This window comes from Podarcis gaigeae (assembly GCF_964106915.1).
Source record: "Podarcis gaigeae genome assembly, chromosome: 1".
NCBI lineage: Eukaryota > Metazoa > Chordata > Lepidosauria > Squamata > Lacertidae > Podarcis > Podarcis gaigeae.
Genome location: NC_139678.1, coordinates 116,379,157 through 116,391,204, shown reverse-complemented (window position 1 = coordinate 116,391,204; position 12,048 = coordinate 116,379,157). Strand labels below are relative to the sequence as shown.

Here is a 12,048-nt window from a genome sequence, read left to right as displayed (position 1 = left end):
AGCCACCCCGCCGCCTCACGAACAGGGCAAGGGGAGCACCTTCGCTTTCCTCCCCACCCCGTCACAACAACCAGTAAGGCATGCGGCCCAGCCCACCCCACCTCGGCCACGGCCCCCAAACCACAGCGGGCTGGCAGGTGGCGGTGGGCAAGCGGAGCCCGACGCAGCCTCAGAGGGTCGCTTCCCAGCCACGCAACGCACCGACGGCAGCAGCAGGCCTCTCTCTCTCTTTCCAGCCGGCCTGGCCCGCGTGGCAGCCGCTGCCGCCGCAACAACTGAGGCGGGAAAAGCCGAGCTGGGCCTCCTCCTCCTCCGAGCCGCCGCCTGAGAGGCACGCGGCGAAGAATGAAACGCGGACACCCCACCCCGCCTCCCTCACGAAAGCCGCGCGGGCCCAGCTGAGCGTCTTCACCGTTGTCTGTGAGGGGGGAGGGAGGGACGGTTGGGACTCTCGCTCGCGCTCTCCCCCACCGCGAGAAGACCCCTCGCGCGTGCCGACACGCTGCCTATCGCCCGACTCAGCCAGCCGGCGGAACAGGCGGGACTGCCAGCTTCCCTATTGGGCGGGGACTCGGCCCGAGGGCAAAGGTCACGCAGGGGAAGCGGAGGGACGCAGGAGGGGTGGGGGGTGTGCGTGCGCGCCCGCGTGCGTACGTGTTGAAGGACTGGGTTGCCTGAGTATACCTGCGCGAGGGAGGGAGGGAGGAAGGAAGGAAGGGCGGGTCTCGCGAGGGGTGGGGGCGGGAGGGGGCAGGGAAAGGTGGCGACGCCGATGCCGCCTCTTACTTCCGGGTTCCGGGATGCCAGACCTGGAAAGACGCAAAAGGAGATGGAGATTCCCGCCTCTGGACGTGGCTCAAAGACTCTCATCGCTTCCCTGCCGCTGCTTCCTGCTCCCGACTCTTGCGCCTGGCTCCTCAGGGGTTTTGCCTGCCTGCCTGGAATGGAACCTGCATCAGCCGGTGTTCCCAAAATTGGGTCTCTCCAGCTTCTTCTTCTTTTTTACTGCAGTTCCCATCATCCCTGACCACTGGTCCTGCTAGCTAGGGGTGATGTAGTCCCACAACAGCTGGAGACCCAAGTTTGGGGAAGCACAGCAAGAGGACCTCAGAGTTTACAAAGGCTTCAGTCCTAAACCCTGGGGAAATGACCCCTATTGAAATCAATAGGACTTGCTTCTGAGTAAATGTGCTAAGCCTTGTGCAACTCTCGATTCGTTTCCGTTGCAAACTTCATTGGGAGGCAGAATAAATTCACTGGGGCTTGCTCCCAGAAAAGTGTGCATGAGACCGCAGCTGAAGTTTCCCAAATATGGGAAACAAAGTTTTCTTTTTTGAAATCCTCAGAAGTTACGTATTGTCAGAGATTTATAGGTGCTATAGTTTAATTAAGGTTAGGGGGTGTCAGAGCTAATTTCCTCAGTGGAAAAAGCCAGGCTTGTGTGTATTAGAGCGTAAGAGTAAGGGGAGTGGTGGACCCACTGATAAGTAAGTGCACTTCCTGGGTTGTGTATTGGACATTGTAATCCTAGCCAAATCAACAAGTGTTAAGAGGTCAGGCAAACCTTTGTGAGGTGACCACCTGGGGGAATAGGATTATCGCTGCCAATCCTGGTGGAGCCAAGGCTATGAAGTCCTGTGCGTGTTTTCATGGAAGTTAGACCTGCTGAGTTCAATTGAGTTTAGTCCTGAGTGAATGTGTACAGTACAGGATTGCACCTTGCCAAACCTTCGATAACGAAGAATCTCCATAACTAAGGATGCTTGTGGCCCTGGTTTCTTCCAGACTGAGTAAACACCAGTACCATCCCAGTATGGGTTTCTTTTTGTCACTTTTTTTTTTAACAACTGCCATTCCAACTACACCAGGAGCAGAAGACAAAGACTGTTTTCCCCATATGTGCTTTGTACAATAATCTGTTCTGAAAATAACAAACCCAAGTGCTGGTCATTTGACATGTAGAAATGACAGCCAAAGCACTGAGTACCTCACTTCATTGTCACTCTCTAGCCAACATCAGCAATTTAAAACATTCTGCACAAATGGAAAGAAAACAAGTTACTGTGTCATTTGGAATGACAGGAAGTTCCCTAGGTTACATCTCGTTTATTTTCTTTGAGAACTAATTAGATTTAAGCCATGGGTGTTTAACATAAGGCCCTGTTGCTTTATCCAGCCCCTTTAAGATTTCTGATGTGTGGCCTCTGCCTCCTCTACTGCACTGCACACAACTATCATCACTTTCAGGGCAAAGAAGCCAATGCTCTTAGTAGGGCAAAGGTGCTTACTAAGAACTGCTAATACATCAGCCTTGGCCCTTTCCTCTAAAATTTGCTGTATGGAGTGACAGGGGCAGAAATAAGTGTACAGGATACTGTGAATTTGTTCTAATCTAGCCAAATTAAGACTGTCCACACCTGAGTTCTTCCTTTACCACCCCCCAGTTTTTCATTGCCATCTGCCCTTCCTTTCCACACAAGTTGCCACGTCAAACTGTTGCATTCAAGTCCTTTCCCCATTTCAAGCAGCAAATGCCAAGCAGGTCAACATTCTTTTCACAGGATCAATAATGTGGGCAGATATTGGCAAGTAGATTCTACCTGTACATCATTTTTAAAAAAGCATTTCTTCCTCCTTATCCTCACTATTGAGTGCCTCTGCCTGTTTGCAGCGCTGGACATCAGCCGGTGCAACTCATATTTTTGTTGGCAAATTGCTTTAAATTCAAATTTAAACTAAATCAGCGTTTTGCTGAAGAACCATATAGTCCCACTGCTGCATCCTCACAATAGCCTTACCACGTCGCGTACAGGCCTAGTTTGCACCAGTGGCGTAGCGTGGGGGGGTGCAGGGGGGGCCGGCCGCACCGGGCGCAACATCTGGGGGTTAGGGTTAGGGGGCGCAAATCCACGGGTTAGGGGGCACAAATTACTTGCCTTGCCCCGGGTGCTGACAACCCACGCTACGCCACTGGTTTGCACAGCTGTGTCAGCCAAATTTACTTACTGGAAACACACAAACATGCAGGCTCCTGGAGGGAAGCACATAGTTGCTCAGGTTTCCCCTGGAGTTTTTTTTACTGCTGCACTGCACTGTGCTAAGGCAAGGTTTGTTCTTGGCTACAAGCTCATGATTAGTGAGCAGAGAGCTTAACCAGGAGTTCTGGTTTGGATGACATCCTAAGCCAAGCCTTGGTTTAGCTCAGCTTGCACAGAGCAACATCTGTGAGCTTCTTTCCAGAATCATTGGTCCATCAATCTCAGCACTACAGTGGTACCTCGGGTTAAGTACTTAATTTGTTCCGGAGGTCCGTTCTTAACCTGAAACTGTTCTTAACCTGAAGCACCACTTTAGCTAATGGGGCCTCCAGCTACTGCCGCGCCGCCGGAGCACGATTTCTGTTCTCATCCTGAAGCAAAGTTCTTAACCTGAAGCACTATTTCTGGGTTAGCGGAGTCTGTAACCTGAAGTGTATGTAACCCGAGGTACCACTGTATCTTCTTACTGATTGGTAACAGCTCTTCAAGATCACTAGCTTTTTCCTGGTCCGCTACTAGAGACAATTTTAACTGAAGATGCTAGGGATTGAACCTTGCTTACAACCATGCAAGACATGTACAATGCTACCTCTGGTTACAGACGCTTCAGGTTACAGACCCCGCTAACCTAGAAATAGTACCTCGGGTTAAGAACTTTGCTTCAGGATAAGAACAGAAATCGCGTGGTGGCAGCGGGAGGCCCCATTAGCTAAAGTGGTACCTCAGGTTAAGAACAGTTTCAGGTTAAGAACGGACCTCCAGAACGAATTAAGTTCCTAACCCGAGGTACCACTGTACTCTACCACTGAGCTTTAATCCATCCCCAATTATATGTTTCCACAGACCTAACTGACCTATTAACAGGTGGCAACCATTTTAGGCGCATCCAATTGATGCAAAATCCCCGAAGCGTGGGTCCTTTTGGACCAGGAATAGGATAGAACAGGAGTGAAATGGGGCAGGGCGCACTTAGGCACACTCTGCCTACACACACAGGGGGGCGGGAATAGCACCCCCACATGCAATGGCCATTGCCTGTATACACCAGTTCTTTTTTTCTGGGGGGGATGCAGGGGTACGCATATCCCTAAACATTTTGTGAATCTAACGGGAGAAGAAACAATTTTTAAAATTATATATATATGTTTTTTCTCTAGCAGAGTGAATTGTCAGTTCCCTTGCTACCTCCGATGGCGGCCTCATTTCCTGTCATGGTGTTTCCTGAGTCTCAGATGGAAGCGAGTGTTTAATGTGTGAAGTAGGAGTTGGAATCTAGCACGGTGATTGGTCAGTTTCATTGCCACCACCTCCGATGGCGGCTTCATTTCCTTTCCCGGCAATCTTCTTGAGTCAAAATGAGAGTACTCCTAAACATTTTTTAAGAAAAAAAGGGCATGTTAACCAAAACTAACATTGTTCTATGTACAGCCTGAGCCTCTGCATATTTACTCATAAGTAAATTGCCCTGAGGGACGCGGGTGGCGCTGTGGGTAAAACCTCAGTGCCTAGGGCTTGCCGATCGCATGGTCGGCGGTTCGAATCCCCGCGGCGGGGTGAGCTCCCGTCTTTCGGTCCCAGCTCCTGCCCACCTAGCAGTTCGAAAGCACCCTTAAGTGCAAGTAGATAAATAGGTACCACTTTATAGCGGGAAGGTAAACGGCGTTTCCGTGTGCTGCGCTGGTGCTGGCTCACCAGAGCAGCTTCGTCACGCTGGCCACGTTACCCAGAAGTGTCTCCGGACAGCACTGGGCCCCGGCCTCTTAAGTGAGATGGGCACACAACCCTAGAGTCGGACACGACTGGCCCGTACGGGCAGGGGTACCTTTACCTTTACCTAAATTGCCCTGAGTTCAACAGAGCTTCCTCTCAAATCACCATGCAGAGGATTACAGAGCTAGGCTTATGAAAATCACGAAATGATTAGCACAAATGAAAGAGTCACTTCAAAGTCACCACCACAGTCACTTCTTCGGATGTCCTTAGTAATTGCCAAATTATCCGCCAGCAATTCACAAGTAATCCCAAGAAAGCGGCTATCCCCGGAAACGAATCTGAAGAAATACCAGCTAGATCGAGGCAACAGGATCTTGCCATGTTGCTCAAAGCCAAGTGAAACTTCTCCAAGTTGTGAGGAATTAGTACGTTTTCTTCCAAAATGCCCTCTTTTTCTTGACAGATTTGACCAGACAGCCCCTCGCAGCCAACTGCTGGTCCAACTTCTTCTTCCCCCAACCGCTAGTCAGCTGAAAGCATGGGCATAGCCAAGGCGGGGCAGGTAGCGGCAGCTCCTCCCCTTCAAGTAAAACAATAGGACTACTTAGCTAACTGACCAATCGTGCCGGTTCTACCCGCCCCCCAACAAAAGGCCAGCCCCCTGCTAACAAAAATCCTGGCTACGCTCATGGTTGAAATCCCAACTGTCAAAACTTCCACAGAATAGAATCTATGCAAATAAGCCTGTTGGAGAACAATTGGTGGAAATCTACTTCCATTGGCTTATTCAATAAGCACAAGCTATGATCTGAGTGCATATGTCCATCCATCTTGCATTGCCTCTGCCATGAATGGTGATGCCAAGTGCTTGGGATCTAGATTTTGGAGAATTTCATTAAAAATAGCTCCAAAACTACTACTACTGCTGCTGCTGCTGCTACTTCTTCTTTTTCTTCTTCTAGAAAAAGGTCAACAACTTTGTGTCCGGATTTTCACTTTTTGAAATATGGCAACCCTATTACATACATTCTTCCGCCCAGTGGCGTAGCGTGGGGGGTGCAGGGGGGCCCGGCCACACCGGGCGCAACATCTGGGGGTTAGGGTTAGGAGGCGCAAATCCACGAGTTAGGGGGCACAAATCCATGGCTTAGGGGGCGCAAATTACTTGCCTTGCCCCGGGTGCTGACAACCCACGCTACGCCACTGCTTCCGCCCGGAGGCTGGAAATGCTTCACTCAAGTTTCAGGAAGCTGTTTTCCCTGCCTCCCCATGGAACAGAATGCTGACTTGTATGTAGAAACCTGTTTTGTGCAAGATATTGGACTATGCAGAACTGGCAAAACTTAGCAGCAAAATTAAGAGAATCCAAAATGAGTGTTTTATGGAAGAATGGATGCCTTTTTCGGATTAATTAAAGAAACACTATAGTATAATGAACTCATGAGCAGGATTGGAGCTATAAGCAACAAAAGTAATTAGGTTATAATATTGTGGTTATGTTTTAATTGATAGAAGATAGGGTGCAGCAGAAAGGGAGAAACAGCAGCTCCATGGAAAACGGGATTGGGAAGTAAAAAAAAATAAGAAAAAAGGCGTAATTGTCTTTTGATTGTATGTGCTCAAAATGTTGAAACTTAATAAAATATGATTGTGCAATGCAAGCTCTTAAACCTGCTTTATTTATGCAGAGTAACAGGACTAATTTATATACAGTGGGACCTCGGGTTAAGAACTTAATTTGTTCTGGAGGTCCGTTCTTAACCTGAAACTGTTCTTAACCTGAAGCACCACTTTAGCTAATGGGGCCTCCTGCTGCCGCTGTGCCACCGGAGCACGATTTCTGTTCTCATCCTGAAGCAATGTTCTTAACCTGAGGTATTATTTCTGGGTTAGCAGAGTCTGTAACCTGAAGCGTCTGTAACCTGAAGTGTCTGTAACCCGAGGTACCACTGTATTTTGCTGTGTTGGTCCAAAGTAACTGAGACCTGATAAGCTGATAAAAGGGTGAAATTGTTATGTTGCCAATAGTCTTTTCGGTAGCAGACTGAGTGGCACTCTGTGCTACACTAAAACTTGGTGTTCCCCCATCTCTCGCGCTCCATACTTTGGCATTGTTTTGGTGCCCCCCTACTGTGTGGCACCCAGTGCGATCTCACCGGTTGTGCTACCCTAAAACCACCTCTCGTCTTTTCTCTTACTCTATCATGTTAAGTGACAGGCAGAATCATAGAATCATTGAGTTGGAAGGGACCTCGAGGATCATCTAGTCCAACCCCCTGCAATGCAAAAATATGCAGCTGTCCCTCACGGGGATCGAACCTGCGACCTTTGTGTTATCAGCACCATGCTCTAAGCACACGCAGCTGCCACTCATCAGAGAAGCTGCAGACAAAATAAACATTTTGGGTCTTCATAATCTTCAGAATAAAGGGATAATGCGTATTTTCCTCACCCAGTGCCTATTAAGACAGCATTTTCTCTGTCACAGGGCCCAGTTACAACGTGCTAACGCGCCAAAAGATCCTTGTCTGTTCGGAACAGCAATAGGTCAGAGAAACAAATCCTCAAAGGCATTTTTAAAAAAAGAGATAATAGCAAAATGCATTTCCGCATCTCGGGGAAGATTCAAGCCGGGAACGAATGGCGAAGGAAAGTTAATACGAAGCACTAAGCATGTGGAAATGTCTAACAACCTCGAAGAGTGAAATGAAGCGTGGAAATGGGATGGGGGGGGACAACATTCAAGGACAAAGTGGTTGACAGAAAGAAAAGGCTGGTGGGAAACCGATCTGAACAGATAATAAATTCCCACAGTTGCGTAACGCTTGCTTCAACACGTAGGGTGACAGGCTCAGCCGCCAGTTTCTCGCCATTATGGAACTTCATTTCTGGAAAAGCTGGTCTTTTCTCAGTTGTTCAAGTGTTCAGATGTCCTGACCTGGCTGAGGAAGCATTCTTCTCAACTTTAAAGTGTTGTATAATTGGGTGTTTAAGAAAATTGGGTGCTAAGATAACAAATGAGCTTGCAGGAATCTGCCTGTAAAGAGACTTTTCGGAGCCCCCCCCCTTTGGATCCTCACCCCCACTTTAGAGGCTCATTGGTAGTGACCAAATAGGTTCAATTTGTGGGTGCAAACCATGAAAATCCCTAGCCATGGAGGTTTCCTCAATGCCTACTTTTTTATTGGCACCAGGTGAAGATTAAAAAACAACAACACTTTAGGCCTTTTAATAATCTGAATATGGTTTTAACCTTTGCCGGCATTTTTTTTTTTTTAATGCTCTGCTGTTTTAATATAGTTTGACTGTTTCAACCTTCTTCTTATTGTAATTTATTTGTCATAAGCTGCTCTGAAAATGGAAAAACTGAGGGGGCAGGAAATCGTAAGTGAGTAAATAAGCAAGCAAACAAATGGTCCAAAAGAGGAACGAATAAATTCAGACAAAGTTATTTGGAAAAAATTATAACCACGCCAGGCAATATCCCAAGTATGTATATAATACGCTGGCCTTAGTAACCACCCTTGGGTTTTGTTATAAATACTGCTTAGTAGCAATTATCACTGTATGAAGCTTTGCCTTGGAAACAATGCTAATGTCTTAATGGATGTAATCTTAAAACACCTTGGAAATCACATAACTGGGATTTCAAAACATCTAAGTTTGGACAGAGATAAGGAATTCTTAGGAGAACTGGAAGTGATCTAACAAAGGATTTACTTTCCATGGCACACACAAGTTTTTATTTTGTCTCATGGGACTCAGCTACATTAGTCAAAAACCAGTGTTTTGAATGCGTTATAAGCATGCAACACCAGATGGCGAGCAAAAAAAACAACAAAAACTGATTTTCCATAGAGTTGTTGTTTTTTTGAAAAAAAATGTGATAATTATTTAATTTCTGATTTATTTATAGCGGGGGTTTTTCTGTGTGTAGATCCACCCCTGGTTACATCTAGTCATACAGATTTTGTTGGTGTCGTTGAATACAATTAGATGTGCGAGTGATGCACACCAACCTGGGTCTTGCTTACTGGAAGGACCTATCAGGAGTGAACATAGACTGCTGGTACCAAAATGTATGCGAAGCTGTCCTACTAGAGAAGTTAACCAACTGAAACTAGCACAGGGACAAGCAAAGGAGGATGCCTTCACCCTGATATGGCTCCCTTTCATCACATACACAGTACAACAGGACAATGACCTATTCCCCCGCAACACCATATGAATCAATATGACTAACCTGACCTGACAACCTACCCGACAACAAACAAACAAGCCACACTGCAGTCAACTGAACACAGCCAACCAAGCTCGGGACTCCTAACCTCTTGCACTATCAACAAAAAGAAATATAAATATATAAACAAAGGACCTATCCCCACGTGATGCTGACACAAACCCCCTACACTGTGGCAACAGAACGAAAGAACAATACCCCATCTCTCTCTGCTCCCCCTCCCAATGCATGACAAAAGTGTCTCTCACTAAATGTAAACGGACTGCAAAAAAGACTACAAATCGAAACTGGAGGCAATAGACATTACCTTTCCCTCTTTATTTGTTTTGTAACAAACAAAAAAACTTTAATAGAAACTTTGTCATTTAGTCATGTCCGACTCTTCGTGACCCCATGGACCAGAGCACGCCAGGCACTCCTGTCTTCCACTGCCTCCCGCAGTTTGGTCAAACTCATGCTGGTAGCTTCGAGAACACTGTCCAACCATCTCATCCTCTGTCGTCCCCTTCTCCTTGTGCCCTCCATCTTTCCCAGCATCAGGGTCTTTTCCAGGGAGTCTTCTCTTCTCATGAGGTGGCCAAAGTATTGGAGTCTCAGCTTCAGGATCTGTCCTTCCAGTGAGCACTCAGGGCTGATTTCCTTCAGAATGGAGAGGTTTGATCTTCTTGCAGTCCATGGGACTCTCAAGAGTCTCCTCAAGCACCACAATTCAAAAGCATCAATTCTTTGGCGATCAGCCTTCTTTACTGTCCAGCTCTCACTTCCATACATCACTACTGGGAAAACCATAGCTTTAACTATATGGGCCTTTGTTGGCAATAGAAACTAGTTTTTTTTAAAAAAAACTGGGTCTTGCTGAATTCCTATAAAGAAGGGGGTGGGTGGCAGACTAAAATTCCAGCGCTGCTGGGGGCAGCAGGAGGAAGACGCTAGATTTTTCCCCAGCACACACATTGGCCTTTCAAGCTGGTTTTTGCCTGGGGGTTACTTCCAGTCACAGAAGCCTCCCACCAGGAGGCAATTGGCAAGAAGAAGAAGAAGAAGAAGAAGAAGAAGAAGAAGAAGAAGAAGAAGAAGAAGAATTTTAAGAGGAAAGCATAGGCGAAGCTGGGCCAGCCCTATCATTAGATAGCAATTGCTTCAGACCCCAAATCATCCATGACTGAATTTTATTATTATTGTATCTTTACTGTATACCCTCCAACATTTCTCCGATGAAAATAGAGACGTCCTATTCCATTATTATTATTATTATTATTATTATTATTATTATTATTTTCTTATTTATACCCGGGCAATCTGACTGGGTTGCCCCAGCCATGCTGGGTGGCTTCCAACACACATAAAAACATTATAAAACTACACAGGGCTACTGTATAGACATCTTCTAAAGGCTGTATAGTTATTTATCTCCTTAGCTCAGAGCCACATAATTTCATACCCTCCAACATCTCTCCCATAAAAATAGGGACATCCTAAAGAAAAGCGGAACATTCTGGGATCTGGAAATATTGGAGGGTATTGCTCATGTTGCAGTTGCATGACTTCATCAATTCAATTTTGTTGTGATTCAGCCACAGCCTAATCCTTACACAAATGGTTGCTGGCATTGCAGCTAGTTGCCTTTAAAATACAGAGGCGACTATAAACACCACAATCAGGGATTTCTCTTTTGGACTATATTCAGTTCTGCGGGGTGAGTGTAGACTGTTTTCAATCCCAATCATTTAAGGAAGCTGTCTCCTTTTTGACTTGGCCGTGTTTCTTTGCTGACCAGATATATATGACTACTCTCAATGTATCCTCAGAAATGTATGCATATTTCAACATTGTTAGAATATTTCCTCTTTTTTTTTAAGTGGTTTAACAAGAAAATGGCTCTAGTTTTGATTCTCAGTTCATATGCCATGTCCTTCAGCGAATATGCCAAGTAAAATAAGCGTTCAGCAAGTAAACAACAATTCTTTCCACCTAAATAGGCCCTGTCAAAATACATGATGCTGTTATTTAGGACATCCGTCTATCTAGGCTTTTTCAGGGACTGTGATCTCCAAAAGCTTTTTGAGATGATTACTGCCTGTAAAGAAACTGTGAACAACAGCCTAGACACTTCTGGAAACAATAACTTAAATGAAAAGGAAATGTCAGGGCCAGTTTACCTAGAGAGAATATATGGTGTGCCACCTTTTGAGAAATATGCTTCCATGTTCCTTTGTTTTCTTTTTGGTTTGCAGCATCCCGGAAGCACAGCAGAAGAGAAAGTCACAAATCTTCAAAAGTTGGGCTGAACAGCAATGCTTTTCACCCAATTCCAAGAAAGGTTTATAACCCACCCACCGCATTTGTAAAGTGGATGCGTCATGTACACATACGCAGGATATCAACATGATTTGATTTATTGTATTTCTATTCCACTTTTCATTCAATCGAACCCCACAGTGGCTTATAAACTGCAAACAATAGCAACATAATAAGGAGTCAGCAAACTTTTTCAGCAGGGGGCCGGTCCACTGTCCCTCAGACCTTGTGGGGGGCCGGACTATTTTTGGGGGGAGGAGAATGAACAACTTCCTACACCCCACAAATAACCCAGAGATGCATTTTAAATAAAAGCACACATTCTACTCATGTAAAAACACTCTGATTCCCGGACTGTCCGCAGGCCGGATTGAGAAGGCAATTGGGCCGGATCTGGCTCCCGGGCCTTAGTTTGCCTACCCATGTGATAGAACATCACAGTTACCAGCACAAGTTATATAGAGTGGACACTCGGGTTGCGAATGTGATCCGTGCGGGAAGCACGTTCGCAACCCGCAGCGTCCGCAACCCACAGCGCCGCGTCTGCGCACACTCGGGTTGCGATTCGGCACTTCTGCACATGCTCAAGCACCGAAACCCGGAAGTAACCCATTCTGGTATTTCCGGGTTCAGCGCGGTGCACAACCCAAAATTGCACAACCCGAAGCGTCTGTAACACAAGGTATGATATAATTAGCAAGCAATAAACTAATTTTAAGTAATATTTTTTTAAAGCAGTTAAAAGTAAGATAAACATTA

At 46.1% G+C, this 12,048-nt stretch overlaps 1 protein-coding gene across 2 annotated transcripts in view; it reads right to left on the bottom strand.

Moving 5' to 3' along the window:
• Positions 1-662, bottom strand: part of OLA1 (Obg like ATPase 1) — a 93,101-nt gene extending 92,439 nt beyond the window's left edge. Inside the window, exon 1 of one of the 2 annotated variants that reach the window (XM_083712336.1) lies at positions 413-662. The gene's annotated coding sequence lies outside the window, so the exon portion shown is untranslated. The remainder of the gene's footprint in view (positions 1-412) is intronic. The other variant, XM_083712339.1, reaches the window with a different exon arrangement.
• Between the last annotated feature and the right edge of the window lie 11,386 nt (positions 663-12,048).